This window comes from Camelus dromedarius, unplaced genomic scaffold (assembly GCF_036321535.1).
Source record: "Camelus dromedarius isolate mCamDro1 unplaced genomic scaffold, mCamDro1.pat HAP1_SCAFFOLD_140, whole genome shotgun sequence".
Taxonomy (NCBI): domain Eukaryota; kingdom Metazoa; phylum Chordata; class Mammalia; order Artiodactyla; family Camelidae; genus Camelus; species Camelus dromedarius.
In genome coordinates this window covers 1,666,203-1,686,896 of record NW_026989773.1, presented here as the reverse complement: position 1 = coordinate 1,686,896, position 20,694 = coordinate 1,666,203, and positions in this window count along the sequence as shown.

The window sequence follows — 20,694 nt, the reverse complement described above, 5'->3', positions numbered from 1 at the left end:
AAAGCGGCACTAGGAAACAGACTGAGAAAGCAGAGAAAAAGTGTCTCCTGCAACCCGTTCCCTTGGTGCTAGATGAACGAACGTCTCTCCACTTGATAGTTTCTGAGAGATTTGTGTGTGTGAAAGCCGTCCTTCACATAGCTTGTTGGGAACACAAAGTTTCTTTTCAGTTGCAAACTCCAATCCATACATATATATGGGGAGGTACTAGCTCCAACTCGGTTTGACAGTGAAAACTGCAGGAACTTCAAACCGGCACTAGGAAACAGACTGAGAAAGCAGAGAAAAAGTGTCTCCTGCAACCCGTTCCCTTGGTGCTAGATGAACGAACGTCTCTCCACTTGCTCAGTTCTGAGAGATAAGTGTGTGTGAAAGCCGTCCTTCACCTAGCTTGTTGGGAACACAAAGTTTCTTTGCAGTTGCAAACTCCATTCCATACATATATATGGGGAGGTACTAGCTCGAACTCGGTTTGACAGTGAAAACTGCAGGAACTTCAAAGCGGCACTAGGAAACCGACTGAGAAAGCAGAGAAAAAGTGTCTCCTGCAACCCGTTCCTTTGGTGCTAGATGAACGATCGTCTCTCCACTTGCTCAGTTCTGAGAGATAAGTGTGTGTGAAAGACGTCCTTCACCTAACTTGTTGGGAACACAAAGTTTCTTTTCAGTTGCAAACTCCATTCCATACATATATATGGGGAGGTACAAGCTCCAACCCGGTTTGACAGTGAAAACTGCAGGAACTTCAAACCGGCACTAGGAAACAGACTGAGAAAGCAGAGAAAATGTGTCTCCTGCAACCCGTTCCCTTGGTGCTAGATGAACGAACGTCTCTCCACTTGCTCGTTTCTGAGAGATAAGTGTGTGTGAAAGCTGTCCTTCACATAGATTGTTGGGAACACAAAGTTTCTTTTCAGTTGCAAACTCCAATCCATATATATATATGGGGAGGTACTAGCTCCAACTCGGTTTGACAGTGAAAACTGCAGGAACTTCAAACCGGCACTAGGAAACAGACTGAGATAGCAGAGAAAAAGTGTCTCCTTCAACCCGTTCCCTTGGTGCTAGATGAACGAACGTCTCTCCACTTGCTCAGTTCTGAGAGATAAGTGTGTGTGAAAGCCGTCCTTCACCTAGCTTGTTGGGAACACAAAGTTTCTTTTCAGTTGCAAACTCCATTCCATACATATATATGGGGAGGTACTAGCTCCAACTCGGTTTGACAGTGAAAACTGCAGGAACTTCAAACCGGCACTAGGAAACAGACTGAGAAAGCAGAGAAAAAGTGTCTCCTGCAACCCGTTCCCTTGGTGCTAGATGAACGAACGTCTCTCCACTTGCTCAGTTCTGAGAGATATGTGTGTGTGAAAGCCGTCCTTCACCTAGCTTGTTGGGAACACAAAGTTTCTTTTCAGTTGCAAACTCCATTCCATACATATATATGGGGTGGTACTAGCTCCAACTCGGTTTGACAGTGAAAACTGCAGGAACTTCAAACCGGCACCAGGAAACAGACTGAGAAAGCAGAGAATAAGTGTCTCCTGCAACCCGTTCCCTTGGTGCTAGATGAACGAACGTCTCTCCACTTGCTCAGTTCTGAGAGATAAGTGTGTGTGAAAGCCGTCCTTCACCTAGCTTGTTGGGAACACAATGTTTCCTTTCAGTTGCAAACTCCATTCCATACATATATGTGGGGAGGTACTAGCTCCAACTCGGTTTTACAGTGAAAACTGCAGGAACTTCAAAGCGGCACTAGGAAACAGACTGAGAAAGCAGAGATAAAGTGTCACCTGCAACCCGTTCCCTTGGTGCTAGATGAACGAACGTCTCTCCACTTGCTCAGTTCTGAAAGATAAGTGTGTGTGAAAGCCGTCCTTCACCTAGCTTGTTGGGAACACAAAGTTTCTTTTCAGTTGCAAACTCCATTCCATACATATATATGGGGAGGTTTAAGCTCCAAATCGGTTTGACAGTGAAAACTGCAGGAACTTCATACCGGCACTAGGAAACAGACTGAGAAAGCAGAGAAAAGTGTCTCCTGCAACCCATTCCCTTGGTGCTAGATGAACGAACGTCTCTCCACTTGCTCAGTTCTGAGAGATAATTGTGTGTGAAAGACGTCCTTCACCTAACTTGTTGGGAACACAAAGTTTCTTTTCAGTTGCAAACTCCATTCCATACATATATATGGGGAGGTGCTAGCTACAACACGGTTTCACAGTGAAAACTGCAGGAACTTCAAACCGGCACTAGGAAACAGACTGAGAAAGCAGAGAAAAAGTGTCTCCTGCAACCCGTTCCCTTGGTGCTAGATGAACGAACGTCTCTCCACTTGCTCAGTTCTGAGAGATAAGTGTGTGTGAAAGCCGTCCTTCACCTAGCTTGTTGGGAACACAAAGTTTCTTTTCAGTTGCAAACTCCATTCCATACATATATATGGGGAGGTACTAGCTCCAACTCGGTTTGACAGTGAAAACTGCAGGAACTTCAAAGCGGCACTAGGAAACAGACTGAGAAAGCAGAGAAAAAGTGTCTCCTGCAACCCGTTCCCTTGGTGCTAGATGAACGAACGTCTCTCCACTTGATAGTTTCTGAGAGATTTGTGTGTGTGAAAGCCGTCCTTCACATAGCTTGTTGGGAACACAAAGTTTCTTTTCAGTTGCAAACTCCAATCCATACATATATATGGGGAGGTACTAGCTCCAACTCGGTTTGACAGTGAAAACTGCAGGAACTTCAAACCGGCACTAGGAAACAGACTGAGAAAGCAGAGAAAAAGTGTCTCCTGCAACCCGTTCCCTTGGTGCTAGATGAACGAACGTCTCTCCACTTGCTCAGTTCTGAGAGATAAGTGTGTGTGAAAGCCGTCCTTCACCTAGCTTGTTGGGAACACAAAGTTTCTTTTCAGTTGCAAACTCCATTCCATACATATATATGGGGAGGTACTAGCTCCAACTCGGTTTGACAGTGAAAACTGCAGGAACATCTAACCGGCACTAGGAAACAGACTGAGAAAGCAGAGAAAAAGTGTCTCCTGCAACCCGTTCCCTTGGTGCTAGATGAACGAACGTCTCTCCACTTGCTCAGTTCTGATAGATAAGTTTGTGTGAAAGCCGCCCTTCACCTAGCTTGTTGGGAACACAAAGTTTCTTTTCAGTTGCAAACTCCATTCCATACATATATATGGGGAGGTACTAGCTCCAACTCGGTTTGACAGTGAAAACTGCAGGAACTTCAAACCGGCACTAGGAAACAGACTGAGAAAGCAGAGAAAAATGTCTCCTGCAACCCGTTCCCTTGGTGCTAGATGAACGAACGTCTCTCCACTTGCTCAGTTCTGAGAGATAAGTGTGTGTGAAAGCCGTCCTTCACCTAGCTTGTTGGGAACACAAAGTTTCTTTTCAGTTGCAAACTCCATTCCATACATATATATGGGGAGGTACTAGCTCCAACTCGGTTTGACAGTGAAAACTGCAGGAACTTCAAAGCGGCACCAGGAAACAGACTGAGAAAGCAGAGAAAAAGTGTCTCCTGCAACCCGTTCCCTTTGTGCTAGATGAACGAACGTCTCTCCACTTGCTCAGTTCTGAAAGATAAGTGTGTGTGAAAGCCGTCCTTCACCTAGCTTGTTGGGAACACAAAGTTTCTTTTCAGTTGCAAACTCCATTCCATACATATATATGGGGAGGTACTAGCTCCAACTCGGTTTGACAGTGAAAACTGCAGGAACTTCAAAGCGGCACTAGGAAACAGACTGAGAAAGCAGAGAAAAAGTGTCTCCTGCAACCCGTTCCCTTGGTGCTAGATGAACGAACGTCTCTCCACTTGATAGTTTCTGAGAGATTTGTGTGTGTGAAAGCCGTCCTTCACATAGCTTGTTGGGAACACAAAGTTTCTTTTCAGTTGCAAACTCCAATCCATACATATATATGGGGAGGTACTAGCTCCAACTCGGTTTGACAGTGAAAACTGCAGGAACTTCAAACCGGCACTAGGAAACAGACTGAGAAAGCAGAGAAAAAGTGTCTCCTGCAACCCGTTCCATTGGTGCTAGATGAACGAACGTCTCTCCACTTGCTCAGTTCTGAGAGATAAGTGTGTGTGAAAGCCGTCCTTCACCTAGCTTGTTGGGAACACAAAGTTTCTTTGCAGTTGCAAACTCCATTCCATACATATATATGGGGAGGTACTAGCTCGAACTCGGTTTGACAGTGAAAACTGCAGGAACTTCAAAGCGGCACTAGGAAACAGACTGAGAAAGCAGAGAAAAAGTGTCTCCTGCAAACCGTTCCTTTGGTGCTAGATGAACGAACGTCTCTCCACTTGCTCAGTTCTGAGAGATAAGTGTGTGTGAAAGACGTCCTTCACCTAACTTGTTGGGAACACAAAGTTTCTTTTCAGTTGCAAACTCCATTCCATACATATATATGGGGAGGTACTAGCTCCAACCCGGTTTGACAGTGAAAACTGCAGGAACTTCAAAGCGGCACTAGGAAACAGACTGAGAAAGCAGAGAAAAAGTGTCTCCTGCAACCCGTTCCCTTGGTGCTAGATGAACGAACGTCTCTCCACTTGATAGTTTCTGAGAGATTTGTGTGTGTGAAAGCCGTCCTTCACATAGCTTGTTGGGAACACAAAGTTTCTTTTCAGTTGCAAACTCCAATCCATACATATATATGGGGAGGTACTAGCTCCAACTCGGTTTGACAGTGAAAACTGCAGGAACTTCAAACCGGCACTAGGAAACAGACTGAGAAAGCAGAGAAAAAGTGTCTCCTGCAACCCGTTCCCTTGGTGCTAGATGAACGAACGTCTCTCCACTTGCTCAGTTCTGAGAGATAAGTGTGTGTGAAAGCCGTCCTTCACCTAGCTTGTTGGGAACACAAAGTTTCTTTGCAGTTGCAAACTCCATTCCATACATATATATGGGGAGGTACTAGCTCGAACTCGGTTTGACAGTGAAAACTGCAGGAACTTCAAAGCGGCACTAGGAAACCGACTGAGAAAGCAGAGAAAAAGTGTCTCCTGCAACCCGTTCCTTTGGTGCTAGATGAACGAACGTCTCTCCACTTGCTCAGTTCTGAGAGATAAGTGTGTGTGAAAGACGTCCTTCACCTAACTTGTTGGGAACACAAAGTTTCTTTTCAGTTGCAAACTCCATTCCATACATATATATGGGGAGGTACAAGCTCCAACCCGGTTTGACAGTGAAAACTGCAGGAACTTCAAACCGGCACTAGGAAACAGACTGAGAAAGCAGAGAAAATGTGTCTCCTGCAACCCGTTCCCTTGGTGCTAGATGAACGAACGTCTCTCCACTTGCTCGTTTCTGAGAGATAAGTGTGTGTGAAAGCTGTCCTTCACATAGATTGTTGGGAACACAAAGTTTCTTTTCAGTTGCAAACTCCAATCCATATATATATATGGGGAGGTACTAGCTCCAACTCGGTTTGACAGTGAAAACTGCAGGAACTTCAAACCGGCACTAGGAAACAGACTGAGATAGCAGAGAAAAAGTGTCTCCTTCAACCCGTTCCCTTGGTGCTAGATGAACGAACGTCTCTCCACTTGCTCAGTTCTGAGAGATAAGTGTGTGTGAAAGCCGTCCTTCACCTAGCTTGTTGGGAACACAAAGTTTCTTTTCAGTTGCAAACTCCATTCCATACATATATATGGGGAGGTACTAGCTCCAACTCGGTTTGACAGTGAAAACTGCAGGAACTTCAAACCGGCACTAGGAAACAGACTGAGAAAGCAGAGAAAAAGTGTCTCCTGCAACCCGTTCCCTTGGTGCTAGATGAACGAACGTCTCTCCACTTGCTCAGTTCTGAGAGATATGTGTGTGTGAAAGCCGTCCTTCACCTAGCTTGTTGGGAACACAAAGTTTCTTTTCAGTTGCAAACTCCATTCCATACATATATATGGGGTGGTACTAGCTCCAACTCGGTTTGACAGTGAAAACTGCAGGAACTTCAAACCGGCACCAGGAAACAGACTGAGAAAGCAGAGAATAAGTGTCTCCTGCAACCCGTTCCCTTGGTGCTAGATGAACGAACGTCTCTCCACTTGCTCAGTTCTGAGAGATAAGTGTGTGTGAAAGCCGTCCTTCACCTAGCTTGTTGGGAACACAATGTTTCCTTTCAGTTGCAAACTCCATTCCATACATATATGTGGGGAGGTACTAGCTCCAACTCGGTTTTACAGTGAAAACTGCAGGAACTTCAAAGCGGCACTAGGAAACAGACTGAGAAAGCAGAGATAAAGTGTCACCTGCAACCCGTTCCCTTGGTGCTAGATGAACGAACGTCTCTCCACTTGCTCAGTTCTGAAAGATAAGTGTGTGTGAAAGCCGTCCTTCACCTAGCTTGTTGGGAACACAAAGTTTCTTTTCAGTTGCAAACTCCATTCCATACATATATATGGGGAGGTTTAAGCTCCAAATCGGTTTGACAGTGAAAACTGCAGGAACTTCATACCGGCACTAGGAAACAGACTGAGAAAGCAGAGAAAAGTGTCTCCTGCAACCCATTCCCTTGGTGCTAGATGAACGAACGTCTCTCCACTTGCTCAGTTCTGAGAGATAATTGTGTGTGAAAGACGTCCTTCACCTAACTTGTTGGGAACACAAAGTTTCTTTTCAGTTGCAAACTCCATTCCATACATATATATGGGGAGGTGCTAGCTACAACACGGTTTCACAGTGAAAACTGCAGGAACTTCAAACCGGCACTAGGAAACAGACTGAGAAAGCAGAGAAAAAGTGTCTCCTGCAACCCGTTCCCTTGGTGCTAGATGAACGAACGTCTCTCCACTTGCTCGTTTCTGAGAGATAAGTGTGTGTGAAAGCCGTCCTTCACCTAGCTTGTTGGGAACACAAAGTTTCTTTTCAGTTGCAAACTCCATTCCATACATATATATGGGGAGGTACAAGCTCCAACTCGGTTTGACAGTGAAAACTGCAGGAAATTCAAACCGGCACTAGGAAACAGACTGAGAGAGCAGAGAAAAAGTGTCTCCTACAAACCGTTCCCTAGGTGCTAGATGAACGAACGTCTCTCCACTTGCTCACTTCTGAGAGGTAAGTGTGTGTGAAAGCCATCTTTCACCTAGCTTGTTGGGAACACAAAGTTTCTTTTCAGTTGCAAACTCCATTCCATACATATATATGGGGAGGTACTAGCTCCAACTCGGTTTGACAGTGAAAACTGCAGGAAATTCAAACCGGCACTAGGAAACAGACTGAGAAAGCAGAGAAAAAGTGTCTCCTGCAACCCGTTCCCTTGGTGCTAGATGAACGAACGTCTCTCCACTTGCTCACTTCAGAGAGATAAGTGTGTGTGAAAGCCGTCCTTCACCTAGCTTGTTGGGAACACAAAGATTCTTTTCAGTTGCAAACTCCATTCCATATATATATACGGGTAGGAACTAGCTACAACTCGTTTTCACAGTGAAAACTGCAGGAACTTCAAACCGGCACCAGGAAACAGACTGAGAAAGCAGAGAATAAGTGTCTCCTGCAACCCGTTCCCTTGGTGCTAGATGAACGAACGTCTCTCCACTTGCTCAGTTCTGAGAGATAAGTGTGTGTGAAAGCCGTCCTTCACCTAGCTTGTTGGGAACACAATGTTTCCTTTCAGTTGCAAACTCCATTCCATACATATATGTGGGGAGGTACTAGCTCCAACTCGGTTTTACAGTGAAAACTGCAGGAACTTCAAAGCGGCACTAGGAAACAGACTGAGAAAGCAGAGATAAAGTGTCACCTGCAACCCGTTCCCTTGGTGCTAGATGAACGAACGTCTCTCCACTTGCTCAGTTCTGAGAGATAAGTGTGTGTGAAAGAAGTCCTTCACCTAACTTGTTGGGAACACAAAGTTTCTTTTCAGTTGCAAACTCCATTCCATACATATATATGGGGAGGTACTAGCTCCAACTCGGTTTGACAGTGAAAACTGCAGGAACTTCAAAGCGGCACTAGGAAACAGACTGAGAAAGCAGAGAAAAAGTGTCTCCTGCAACCCGTTCCCTTGGTGCTAGATGAACGAACGTCTCTCCACTTGATAGTTTCTGAGAGATTTGTGTGTGTGAAAGCCGTCCTTCACATAGCTTGTTGGGAACACAAAGTTTCTTTTCAGTTGCAAACTCCAATCCATACATATATATGGGGAGGTACTAGCTCCAACTCGGTTTGACAGTGAAAACTGCAGGAACTTCAAACCGGCACTAGGAAACAGACTGAGAAAGCAGAGAAAAAGTGTCTCCTGCAACCCGTTCCCTTGGTGCTAGATGAACGAACGTCTCTCCACTTGCTCAGTTCTGAGAGATAAGTGTGTGTGAAAGCCGTCCTTCACCTAGCTTGTTGGGAACACAAAGTTTGTTTTCAGTTGCAAACTCCATTCCATACATATATATGGGGAGGTACTAGCTCGAACTCGGTTTGACAGTGAAAACTGCAGGAACTTCAAAGCGGCACTAGGAAACAGACTGAGAAAGCAGAGAAAAAGTGTCTCCTGCAACCCGTTCCTTTGGTGCTAGATGAACGAACGTCTCTCCACTTGCTCAGTTCTGAGAGATAAGTGTGTGTGAAAGACGTCCTTCACCTAACTTGTTGGGAACACAAAGTTTCTTTTCAGTTGCAAACTCCATTCCATACATATATATGGGGAGGTACTAGCTCCAACCCGGTTTGACAGTGAAAACTGCAGGAACTTCAAAGCGGCACTAGGAAACAGACTGAGAAAGCAGAGAAAAAGTGTCTCCTGCAACCCGTTCCCTTGGTGCTAGATGAACGAACGTCTCTCCACTTGATAGTTTCTGAGAGATTTGTGTGTGTGAAAGCCGTCCTTCACATAGCTTGTTGGGAACACAAAGTTTCTTTTCAGTTGCAAACTCCAATCCATACATATATATGGGGAGGTACTAGCTCCAACTCGGTTTGACAGTGAAAACTGCAGGAACTTCAAACCGGCACTAGGAAACAGACTGAGAAAGCAGAGAAAAAGTGTCTCCTGCAACCCGTTCCCTTGGTGCTAGATGAACGAACGTCTCTCCACTTGCTCAGTTCTGAGAGATAAGTGTGTGTGAAAGCCGTCCTTCACCTAGCTTGTTGGGAACACAAAGTTTCTTTGCAGTTGCAAACTCCATTCCATACATATATATGGGGAGGTACTAGCTCGAACTCGGTTTGACAGTGAAAACTGCAGGAACTTCAAAGCGGCACTAGGAAACCGACTGAGAAAGCAGAGAAAAAGTGTCTCTTGCAACCCGTTCCTTTGGTGCTAGATGAACGAACGTCTCTCCACTTGCTCAGTTCTGAGAGATATGTGTGTGTGAAAGACGTCCTTCACCTAACTTGTTGGGAACACAAAGTTTCTTTTCAGTTGCAAACTCCATTCCATACATATATATGGGGAGGTACAAGCTCCAACCCGGTTTGACAGTGAAAACTGCAGGAACTTCAAACCGGCACTAGGAAACAGACTGAGAAAGCAGAGAAAATGTGTCTCCTGCAACCCGTTCCCTTGGTGCTAGATGAACGAACGTCTCTCCACTTGCTCGTTTCTGAGAGATAAGTGTGTGTGAAAGCTGTCCTTCACATAGATTGTTGGGAACACAAAGTTTCTTTTCAGTTGCAAACTCCAATCCATATATATATATGGGGAGGTACTAGCTCCAACTCGGTTTGACAGTGAAAACTGCAGGAACTTCAAACCGGCACTAGGAAACAGACTGAGATAGCAGAGAAAAAGTGTCTCCTTCAACCCGTTCCCTTGGTGCTAGATGAACGAACGTCTCTCCACTTGCTCAGTTCTGAGAGATAAGTGTGTGTGAAAGCCGTCCTTCACCTAGCTTGTTGGGAACACAAAGTTTCTTTTCAGTTGCAAACTCCATTCCATACATATATATGGGGAGGTACTAGCTCCAACTCGGTTTGACAGTGAAAACTGCAGGAACTTCAAACCGGCACTAGGAAACAGACTGAGAAAGCAGAGAAAAAGTGTCTCCTGCAACCCGTTCCCTTGGTGCTAGATGAACGAACGTCTCTCCACTTGCTCAGTTCTGAGAGATATGTGTGTGTGAAAGCCGTCCTTCACCTAGCTTGTTGGGAACACAAAGTTTCTTTTCAGTTGCAAACTCCATTCCATACATATATATGGGGTGGTACTAGCTCCAACTCGGTTTGACAGTGAAAACTGCAGGAACTTCAAACCGGCACCAGGAAACAGACTGAGAAAGCAGAGAATAAGTGTCTCCTGCAACCCGTTCCCTTGGTGCTAGATGAACGAACGTCTCTCCACTTGCTCAGTTCTGAGAGATAAGTGTGTGTGAAAGCCGTCCTTCACCTAGCTTGTTGGGAACACAATGTTTCCTTTCAGTTGCAAACTCCATTCCATACATATATGTGGGGAGGTACTAGCTCCAACTCGGTTTTACAGTGAAAACTGCAGGAACTTCAAAGCGGCACTAGGAAACAAACTGAGAAAGCAGAGATAAAGTGTCACCTGCAACCCGTTCCCTTGGTGGTAGATGAACGAACGTCTCTCCACTTGCTCAGTTCTGAAAGATAAGTGTGTGTGAAAGCCGTCCTTCACCTAGCTTGTTGGGAACACAAAGTTTCTTTTCAGTTGCAAACTCCATTCCATACATATATATGGGGAGGTTTAAGCTCCAAATCGGTTTGACAGTGAAAACTGCAGGAACTTCATACCGGCACTAGGAAACAGACTGAGAAAGCAGAGAAAAGTGTCTCCTGCAACCCATTCCCTTGGTGCTAGATGAACGAACGTCTCTCCACTTGCTCAGTTCTGAGAGATAATTGTGTGTGAAAGACGTCCTTCACCTAACTTGTTGGGAACACAAAGTTTCTTTTCAGTTGCAAACTCCATTCCATACATATATATGGGGAGGTGCTAGCTACAACACGGTTTCACAGTGAAAACTGCAGGAACTTCAAACCGGCACTAGGAAACAGACTGAGAAAGCAGAGAAAAAGTGTCTCCTGCAACCCGTTCCCTTGGTGCTAGATGAACGAACGTCTCTCCACTTGCTCAGTTCTGAGAGATAAGTGTGTGTGAAAGAAGCCCTTCACCTAACTTGTTGGGAACACAAAGTTTCTTTTCAGTTGCAAACTCCATTCCATACAGATATATGGGGAGGTTTAAGCTCCAAATCGGTTTGACAGTGAAAACTGCAGGAACTTCATACCGGCACTAGGAAACAGACTGAGAAAGCAGAGAAAAGTGTCTCCTGCAACCCATTCCCTTGGTGCTAGATGAACGAACGTCTCTCCACTTGCTCAGTTCTGAGAGATAATTGTGTGTGAAAGACGTCCTTCACCTAACTTGTTGGGAACACAAAGTTTCTTTTCAGTTGCAAACTCCATTCCATACATATATATGGGGAGGTGCTAGCTACAACACGGTTTCACAGTGAAAACTGCAGGAACTTCAAACCGGCACTAGGAAACAGACTGAGAAAGCAGAGAAAAAGTGTCTCCTGCAACCCGTTCCCTTGGTGCTAGATGAACGAACGTCTCTCCACTTGCTCAGTTCTGAGAGATAAGTGTGTGTGAAAGAAGCCCTTCACCTAACTTGTTGGGAACACAAAGTTTCTTTTCAGTTGCAAACTCCATTCCATACATATATATGGGGAGGTACTAGCTCCAACTCGGTTTGACAGTGAAAACTGCAGGAACTTCAAACCGGCACTAGGAAACAGACTGAGAAAGCAGAGAAAAAGTGTCTCCTGCAACCCGTTCCCTTGGTGCTAGATGAACGAACGTCTCTCCACTTGCTCGTTTCTGAGAGATAAGTGTGTGTGAAAGCCGTCCTTCACCTAGCTTGTTGGGAACACAAAGTTTCTTTTCAGTTGCAAACTCCATTCCATACATATATATGGGGAGGTACAAGCTCCAACTCGGTTTGACAGTGAAAACTGCAGGAAATTCAAACCGGCACTAGGAAACAGACTGAGAGAGCAGAGAAAAAGTGTCTCCTACAAACCGTTCCCTAGGTGCTAGATGAACGAACGTCTCTCCACTTGCTCACTTCTGAGAGGTAAGTGTGTGTGAAAGCCATCTTTCACCTAGCTTGTTGGGAACACAAAGTTTCTTTTCAGTTGCAAACTCCATTCCATACATATATATGGGGAGGTACTAGCTCCAACTCGGTTTGACAGTGAAAACTGCAGGAACTTCAAACCGGCACTAGGAAACAGACTGAGAAAGCAGAGAAAAAGTGTCTCCTGCAACCCGTTCCCTTGGTGCTAGATGAACGAACGTCTCTCCACTTGCTCACTTCAGAGAGATAAGTGTGTGTGAAAGCCGTCCTTCACCTAGCTTGTTGGGAACACAAAGATTCTTTTCAGTTGCAAACTCCATTCCATATATATATACGGGTAGGAACTAGCTACAACTCGTTTTGACAGTGAAAACTGCAGGAACTTCAAACCGGCACTAGGAAACAGACTGAGAAAGCAGAGAAATAGTATCTCCTGCAACCCGTTCCCTTGGTGCTAGATGAACGAACGTCTCTCCACTTGCTCAGTTCTGAGAGATAAGTGTGTGTGAAAGCCGTCCTTCACTTAACTTGATGGGAACACAAAGTTTCTTTTCAGTTGCAAACTCCATTCCATACATATATATGGGGAGGTGCAAGCTACAACTCGGTTTGACAGTGAAAACTGCAGGAACTTCAAACCGGCACTAGGAAACAGACTGAGAAAGCAGAGAAAAAGTGTCTCCTGCAACCCGTTCCCTTGGTGCTAGATGAACGAACGTCTCTCCACTTGCTCAGTTCTGAGAGATAAGTGTGTGTGAAAGAAGTCCTTCACCTAACTTGTTGGGAACACAAAGTTTCTTTTCAGTTGCAAACTCCATTCCATACATATATATGGGGAGGTACTAGCTCCAACTCGGTTTGACAGTGAAAACTGCAGGAACTTCAAACCGGCACTAGGAAACAGACTGAGAAAGCAGAGAAAAAGTGTCTCCTGCAACCCATTCCCTTGGTGCTAGATGAACGAACGTCTCTCCACTTGCTCAGTTCTGAGAGATAAGTGTGTGTGAAAGCCGTCCTTCACTTAGCTTGATGGGAACACAAAGTTTCTTTTCAGTTGCAAACTCCATTCCATACATATATATGGGGTGTTACTAGCTCCAACTCGGTTTGACAGTGAAAACTGCAGGAACTTCAAACCGGCACCAGGAAACAGACTGAGAAAGCAGAGAAAAAGTGTCTCCTGCAACCCGTTCCCTTGGTGCTAGATGAACGAACGTCTCTCCCCTTGCTCAGTTCTGAGAGATAAGTGTGTGTGAAAGCCGTCCTTCACCTAGCATGTTGGGAACAAAAATTTTCTTTTCAGTTGCAAACTCCATTCCATACATATATATGGGGAGGTACTAGCTCCAACTCCGTTTTACAGTGAAAAATGCAGGAACTTCAAAGCGGCACTAGGAAACAGACTGAGAAAGCAGAGAAAAAGTGTCTCCTGCAACCCGTTCCCTTGGTGCTAGATGAACGAACGTCTCTCCACTTGCTCAGTTCTGAGAGATATGTGTGTGTGAAAGCCGTCCTTCACCTAGCTTGTTGGGAACACAAAGTTTCTTTTCAGTTGCAAACTCCATTCCATACATATATATGGGGTGGTACTAGCTCCAACTCGGTTTGACAGTGAAAACTGCAGGAACTTCAAACCGGCACCAGGAAACAGACTGAGAAAGCAGAGAAAAAGTGTCTCCTGCAACCCGTTCCCTTGGTGCTAGATGAACGAACGTCTCTCCACTTGCTCAGTTCTGAGAGATAAGTGTGTGTGAAAGCCGTCCTTCACCTAGCTTGTTGGGAACACAATGTTTCCTTTCAGTTGCAAACTCCATTCCATACATATATGTGGGGAGGTACTAGCTCCAACTCGGTTTTACAGTGAAAACTGCAGGAACTTCAAACCGGCACTAGGAAACAGACTGAGAAAGCAGAGAAAAAGTGTCACCTGCAACCCGTTCCCTTGGTGCTAGATGAACGAACGTCTCTCCACTTGCTCAGTTCTGAGAGATAAGTGTGTGTGAAAGCCTTCCTTCACCTAGCTTGTTGGGAACACAAAGTTTCTTTTCAGTTGCAAACTCCATTCCATACATATATATGGGGAGGTTTAAGCTCCAAATCGGTTTGACAGTGAAAACTGCAGGAACTTCATACCGGCACTAGGAAACAGACTGAGAAAGCAGAGAAAAAGTGTCTCCTGCAACCCATTCCCTTGGTGCTAGATGAACGAACGTCTCTCCACTTGCTCAGTTCTGAGAGATAATTGTGTGTGAAAGACGTCCTTCACCTAACTTGTTGGGAACACAAAGTTTCTTTTCAGTTGCAAACTCCATTCCATACATATATATGGGGAGGTGCTAGCTACAACACGGTTTCACAGTGAAAACTGCAGGAACTTCAAACCGGCACTAGGAAACAGACTGAGAAAGCAGAGAAAAAGTGTCTCCTGCAACCCGTTCCCTTGGTGCTAGATGAACGAACGTCTCTCCACTTGCTCAGTTCTGAGAGATAAGTGTGTGTGAAAGAAGCCCTTCACCTAACTTGTTGGGAACACAAAGTTTCTTTTCAGTTGCAAACTCCATTCCATACATATATATGGGGAGGTACTAGCTCCAACTCGGTTTGACAGTGAAAACTGCAGGAACTTCAAACCGGCACTAGGAAACAGACTGAGAAAGCAGAGAAAAAGTGTCTCCTGCAACCCGTTCCCTTGGTGCTAGATGAACGAACGTCTCTCCACTTGCTCGTTTCTGAGAGATAAGTGTGTGTGAAAGCCGTCCTTCACCTAGCTTGTTGGGAACACAAAGTTTCTTTTCAGTTGCAAACTCCATTCCATACATATATATGGGGAGGTACAAGCTCCAACTCGGTTTGACAGTGAAAACTGCAGGAAATTCAAACCGGCACTAGGAAACAGACTGAGAGAGCAGAGAAAAAGTGTCTCCTACAAACCGTTCCCTAGGTGCTAGATGAACGAACGTCTCTCCACTTGCTCACTTCTGAGAGGTAAGTGTGTGTGAAAGCCATCTTTCACCTAGCTTGTTGGGAACACAAAGTTTCTTTTCAGTTGCAAACTCCATTCCATACATATATATGGGGAGGTACTAGCTCCAACTCGGTTTGACAGTGAAAACTGCAGGAACTTCAAACCGGCACTAGGAAACAGACTGAGAAAGCAGAGAAAAAGTGTCTCCTGCAACCCGTTCCCTTGGTGCTAGATGAACGAACGTCTCTCCACTTGCTCACTTCAGAGAGATAAGTGTGTGTGAAAGCCGTCCTTCACCTAGCTTGTTGGGAACACAAAGATTCTTTTCAGTTGCAAACTCCATTCCATATATATATACGGGTAGGAACTAGCTACAACTCGTTTTGACAGTGAAAACTGCAGGAACTTCAAACCGGCACTAGGAAACAGACTGAGAAAGCAGAGAAATAGTATCTCCTGCAACCCGTTCCCTTGGTGCTAGATGAACGAACGTCTCTCCACTTGCTCACTTCTGAGAGATAAGTGTGTGTGAAAGCCGTCCTTCACTTAGCTTGATGGGAACACAAAGTTTCTTTTCAGTTGCAAACTCCATTCCATACATATATATGGGGAGGTGCAAGCTACAACTCGGTTTGACAGTGAAAACTGCAGGAACTTCAAACCGGCACTAGGAAACAGACTGAGAAAGCAGAGAAAAAGTGTCTCCTGCAACCCGTTCCCTTGGTGCTAGATGAACGAACGTCTCTCCACTTGCTCAGTTCTGAGAGATAAGTGTGTGTGAAAGAAGTCCTTCACCTAACTTGTTGGGAACACAAAGTTTCTTTTCAGTTGCAAACTCCATTCCATACATATATATGGGGAGGTACTAGCTCCAACTCGGTTTGACAGTGAAAACTGCAGGAACTTCAAACCGGCACTAGGAAACAGACTGAGAAAGCAGAGAAAAAGTGTCTCCTGCAACCCATTCCCTTGGTGCTAGATGAACGAACGTCTCTCCACTTGCTCAGTTCTGAGAGATAAGTGTGTGTGAAAGCCGTCCTTCACTTAGCTTGATGGGAACACAAAGTTTCTTTTCAGTTGCAAACTCCATTCCATACATATATATGGGGTGTTACTAGCTCCAACTCGGTTTGACAGTGAAAACTGCAGGAACTTCAAACCGGCACCAGGAAACAGACTGAGAAAGCAGAGAAAAAGTGTCTCCTGCAACCCGTTCCCTTGGTGCTAGATGAACGAACGTCTCTCCCCTTGCTCAGTTCTGATAGATAAGTGTGTGTGAAAGCCGTCCTTCACCTAGCATGTTGGGAACAAAAATTTTCTTTTCAGTTGCAAACTCCATTCCATACATATATATTGGGAGGTACTAGCTCCAACTCGGTTTGACAGTGAAAACTGCAGGAACTTCAAACCGGCACTAGGAAACAGACTGAGAAAGCAGAGAAAAAGTGTCTCCTGCAACCCGTTCCCTTGGTGCTAGATGAACGAACGTCTCTCCACTTGCTCAGTTCTTAGAGATATGTGTGTGTGAAAGCCGTCCTTCACCTAGCTTGTTGGGAACACAAAGTTTCTTTTCAGTTGCAAACTCCATTCCATACATATATATGGGGTGGTACTAGCTCCAAATCGGTTTGACAGTGAAAACTGCAGGAACTTCAAACCGGCACCAGGAAACAGACTGAGAAAGCAGAGAAAAAGTGTCTCCTGCAACCCGTTCCCTTGGTGCTAGATGAATGAACGTCTCTCCACTTGCTCAGTTCTGAGAGATAAGTGTGTGTGAAAGCCGTCCTTCACCTAGCATGTTGGGAACACATAGTTTCTTTTCAGTTGCAAACTCCATTCCATACATATATATGGGGAGGTACTAGCTCCAACTCGGTTTGACAGTGAAAATTGCAGGAACTTCAAAGCGGCACTAGGAAACAGACTGAGAAAGCAGAGAAAAAGTGTCTCCTGCAACCCGTTCCCTTGGTGCTAGATGAACGAACGTCTCTCCACTTGCTCAGTTCTGAGAGATAAGTGTGTGTGAAAGCCGTCCTTCACCTAGCTTGTTGGGAACACAAAGTTTCCTTTCAGTTGCAAACTCCATTCCATACATATATGTGGGGAGGTACTAGCTCCAACTCGGTTTTACAATGAAAACTGCAGGAACTTCAAAGCGGCACTAGGAAACAAACTGAGAAAGCAGAGATAAAGTGTCTCCTGCAACCCGTTCCCTTGGTGCTAGATGAACGAACGTCTCTCCACTTGCTCAGTTCTGAGAGATAATTGTGTGTGAAAGCCGTCCTTCACCTAGCTTGTTTGGAACACAAAGTTTCTTTTCAGTTGCAAACTCCATTCCATACATATATATGGGGAGGTTTAAGCTCCAACTCGGTTTGACAGTGAAAACTGCAGGAAATTCATACCGGCACTAGGAAACAGACTGAGAAAGCAGAGAAAAAGTGTCTCCTGCAACCCGTTCCCTTGGTGCTAGATGAACGAACGTCTCTCCACTTGCTCAGTTCTGAGAGATAATTTTGTGTGAAAGACGTCCTTCACCTAACTTGTTGGGAACACAAAGTTTCTTTTCAGTTGCAAAATCCATTCCATACATATATATGGGGAGGTGCTAGCTACAACTCGGTTTGACAGTGAAAACTGCAGGAACTTCAAACCGGCACTAGGAAACAGACTGAGAAAGCAGAGAAAAAGTGTCTCCTGCAACCCGTTCCCTTGGTGCTAGATGAACGAACGTCTCTCCACTTGCTCAGTTCTGAGAGATAAGTGTGTGTGAAAGAAGTCCTTCACCTAACTTGTTGGGAACACAAAGTTTCTTTTCAGTTGCAAACTCCATTCCATACATATATATGGGGTGTTACTAGCTCCAACTCGGTTTGACAGTGAAAACTGCAGGAACTTCAAACCGGCACCAGGAAACAGACTGAGAAAGCAGAGAAAAAGTGTCTCCTGCAACCCGTTCCCTTGGTGCTAGATGAACGAACGTCTCTCCCCTTGCTCAGTTCTGAGAGATAAGTGTGTGTGAAAGCCGTCCTTCACCTAGCATGTTGGGAACAAAAATTTTCTTTTCAGTTGCAAACTCCATTCCATACATATATATGGGGAGGTACTAGCTCCAACTCCGTTTTACAGTGAAAAATGCAGGAACTTCAAAGCGGCACTAGGAAACAGACTGAGAAAGCAGAGAAAAAGTGTCTCCTGCAACCCGTTCCCTTGGTGCTAGATGAACGAACGTCTCTCCACTTGCTCAGTTCTGAGAGATAAGTGTGTGTGAAAGCCGTCCTTCACCTAGCTTGTTGGGAACACAAAGTTTCTTTTCAGTTGCAAACTCCATTCCATACATATATATTGGGAGGTACTAGCTCCAACTCGGTTTGACAGTGAAAACTGCAGGAACTTCAAACCGGCACTAGGAAACAGACTGAGAAAGCAGAGAAAAAGTGTCTCCTGCAACCCGTTCCCTTGGTGCTAGATGAACGAACGTCTCTCCACTTGCTCAGTTCTTAGAGATATGTGTGTGTGAAAGCCGTCCTTCACCTAGCTTGTTGGGAACACAAAGTTTCTTTTCAGTTGCAAACTCCATTCCATACATATATATGGGGAGGTACTAGCTCCAACTCGGTTTGACAGTGAAAATTGCAGGAACTTCAAAGCGGCACTAGGAAACAGACTGAGAAAGCAGAGAAAAAGTGTCTCCTGCAACCCGTTCCCTTGGTGCTAGATGAACGAAAGTCTCTCCACTTGCTCAGTTCTGAGAGATAAGTGTGTGTGAAAGCCGTCCTTCACCTAGCTTGTTGGGAACACAAAGTTTCCTTTCAGTTGCAAACTCCATTCCATACATATATGTGGGGAGGTACTAGCTCCAACTCGGTTTTACAATGAAAACTGCAGGAACTTCAAAGCGGCACTAGGAAACAGACTGAGAAAGCAGAGATAAAGTGTCTCCTGCAACCCGTTCCCTTGGTGCTAGATGAACGAACGTCTCTCCACTTGCTCAGTTCTGAGAGATAATTGTGTGTGAAAGCCGTCCTTCACCTAGCTTGTTGGGAACACAAAGTTTCTTTTCAGTTGCAAACTCCATTCCATACATATATATGGGGAGGTGCTAGCTACAACTCGGTTTGACAGTGAAAACTGCAGGAACTTCAAACCGGCACTATGAAACAGACTGAGAAAGCAGAGAAAAAGTGTCTCCTGCAACCCGTTCCCTTGGTGCTAGATGAACGAACGTCTCTCCACTTGCTCAGTTCTGAGAGATAAGTGTGTGTGAAAGAAGTCCTTCACCTAACTTGTTGGGAACACAAAGTTTCTTTTCAGTTGCAAACTCCATTCCATACATATATATGGGGAGGTACTAGCTCCAAATCGGTTTGACAGTGAAAACTGCAGGAACTTCAAACCGGCACTAGGAAACAGACTGAGAGAGCAGAGAAATAGTGTCTCCTACAAACCGTTCCCTTGGTGCTAGATGAACGAACGTCCCTCCACTTGCTCACTTCTGAGAGATAAGTGTGTGTGAAAGCCGTCCTTCACCTTGCTTGTTGGGAACACAAAGTTTCTTTTCAGTTGCAAACTCCATTCCATACATATATATGCGGAGGTACTAGCTCCAACTCGGTTTGACAGTGAAAAATGCAGGAACTTCAAATCGGCACTAGGAAACAGACTGAGAAAGCAGAGAAATAGTGTCTCCTGCAACCCGTTCCCTTGGTGCTAGATGAACGAACGTCTCTCCACTTGCTCAGTTCTGAGAGATAAGTGTGTGTGAAAGCCGTCCTTCACCTAGCTTGTTGGGAACACAAAGTTTCTTTTCAGTTGCAAACTCCATTCCATACATATATATGGGGAGGTACTAGCTCCAACTCGGTTTGACAGTGAAAACTGCAGGAACTTCAAACCGGCACTAGGAAACAGACTGAGAAAGCAGAGAAAAAGTGTCTCTTGCAACCCGTTCCCTTGGTGCTAGATGAACGAACGTCTCTCCACTTGCTCAGTTCTGAGAGATAAGTGTGTGTGAAAGAAGTCCTTCACCTAACTTGTTGGGAACACAAAGTTTCTTTTCAGTTGCAAACTCCATTCCATACATATATATGGGGAGGTACTAGCTCCAAATCGGTTTGACAGTGAAAACTGCAGGAACTTCAAACCGGCACTAGGAAACAGACTGAGAAAGCAGAGAAAAAGTGTCTCCTGCAACCCGTTCCCTTGGTGCAAGATGAACGAACGTCTCTCCACTTGCTCGTTTCTGAGAGATAAGTGTGTGTGAAAGCCGTCCTTCACCTAGCTTGTTGGGAACACAAAGTTTCTTTTCAGTTGCAAACTCCATTCCATACATATATATGGGGAGGTACTAGCTCCAACTCGGTTTGACAGTGAAAACTGCAGGAAATTCAAACCGGCACTATGAAACAGACTGAGAAACTAGAGTAAAACTTTCTCCTGCAACCCGTTCCATTTGTGCTAGATGAACGAACGTCTCTTCACATGCTGAGTTCTGAGAGATAAGTGTGTGTTAAAGCCGCCCTTCTCCTAGCTTGTGGGAACACAAAGTTTCTTTTCACTTGCAAACTCCACTCCATACATATATATGGGGAGGTACTAGCTCCAACTCGGTTTTACAGTGAAAACTGCAGGAACTTCAAACCGGCACTAGGCAACAGACTGAGAATCCAG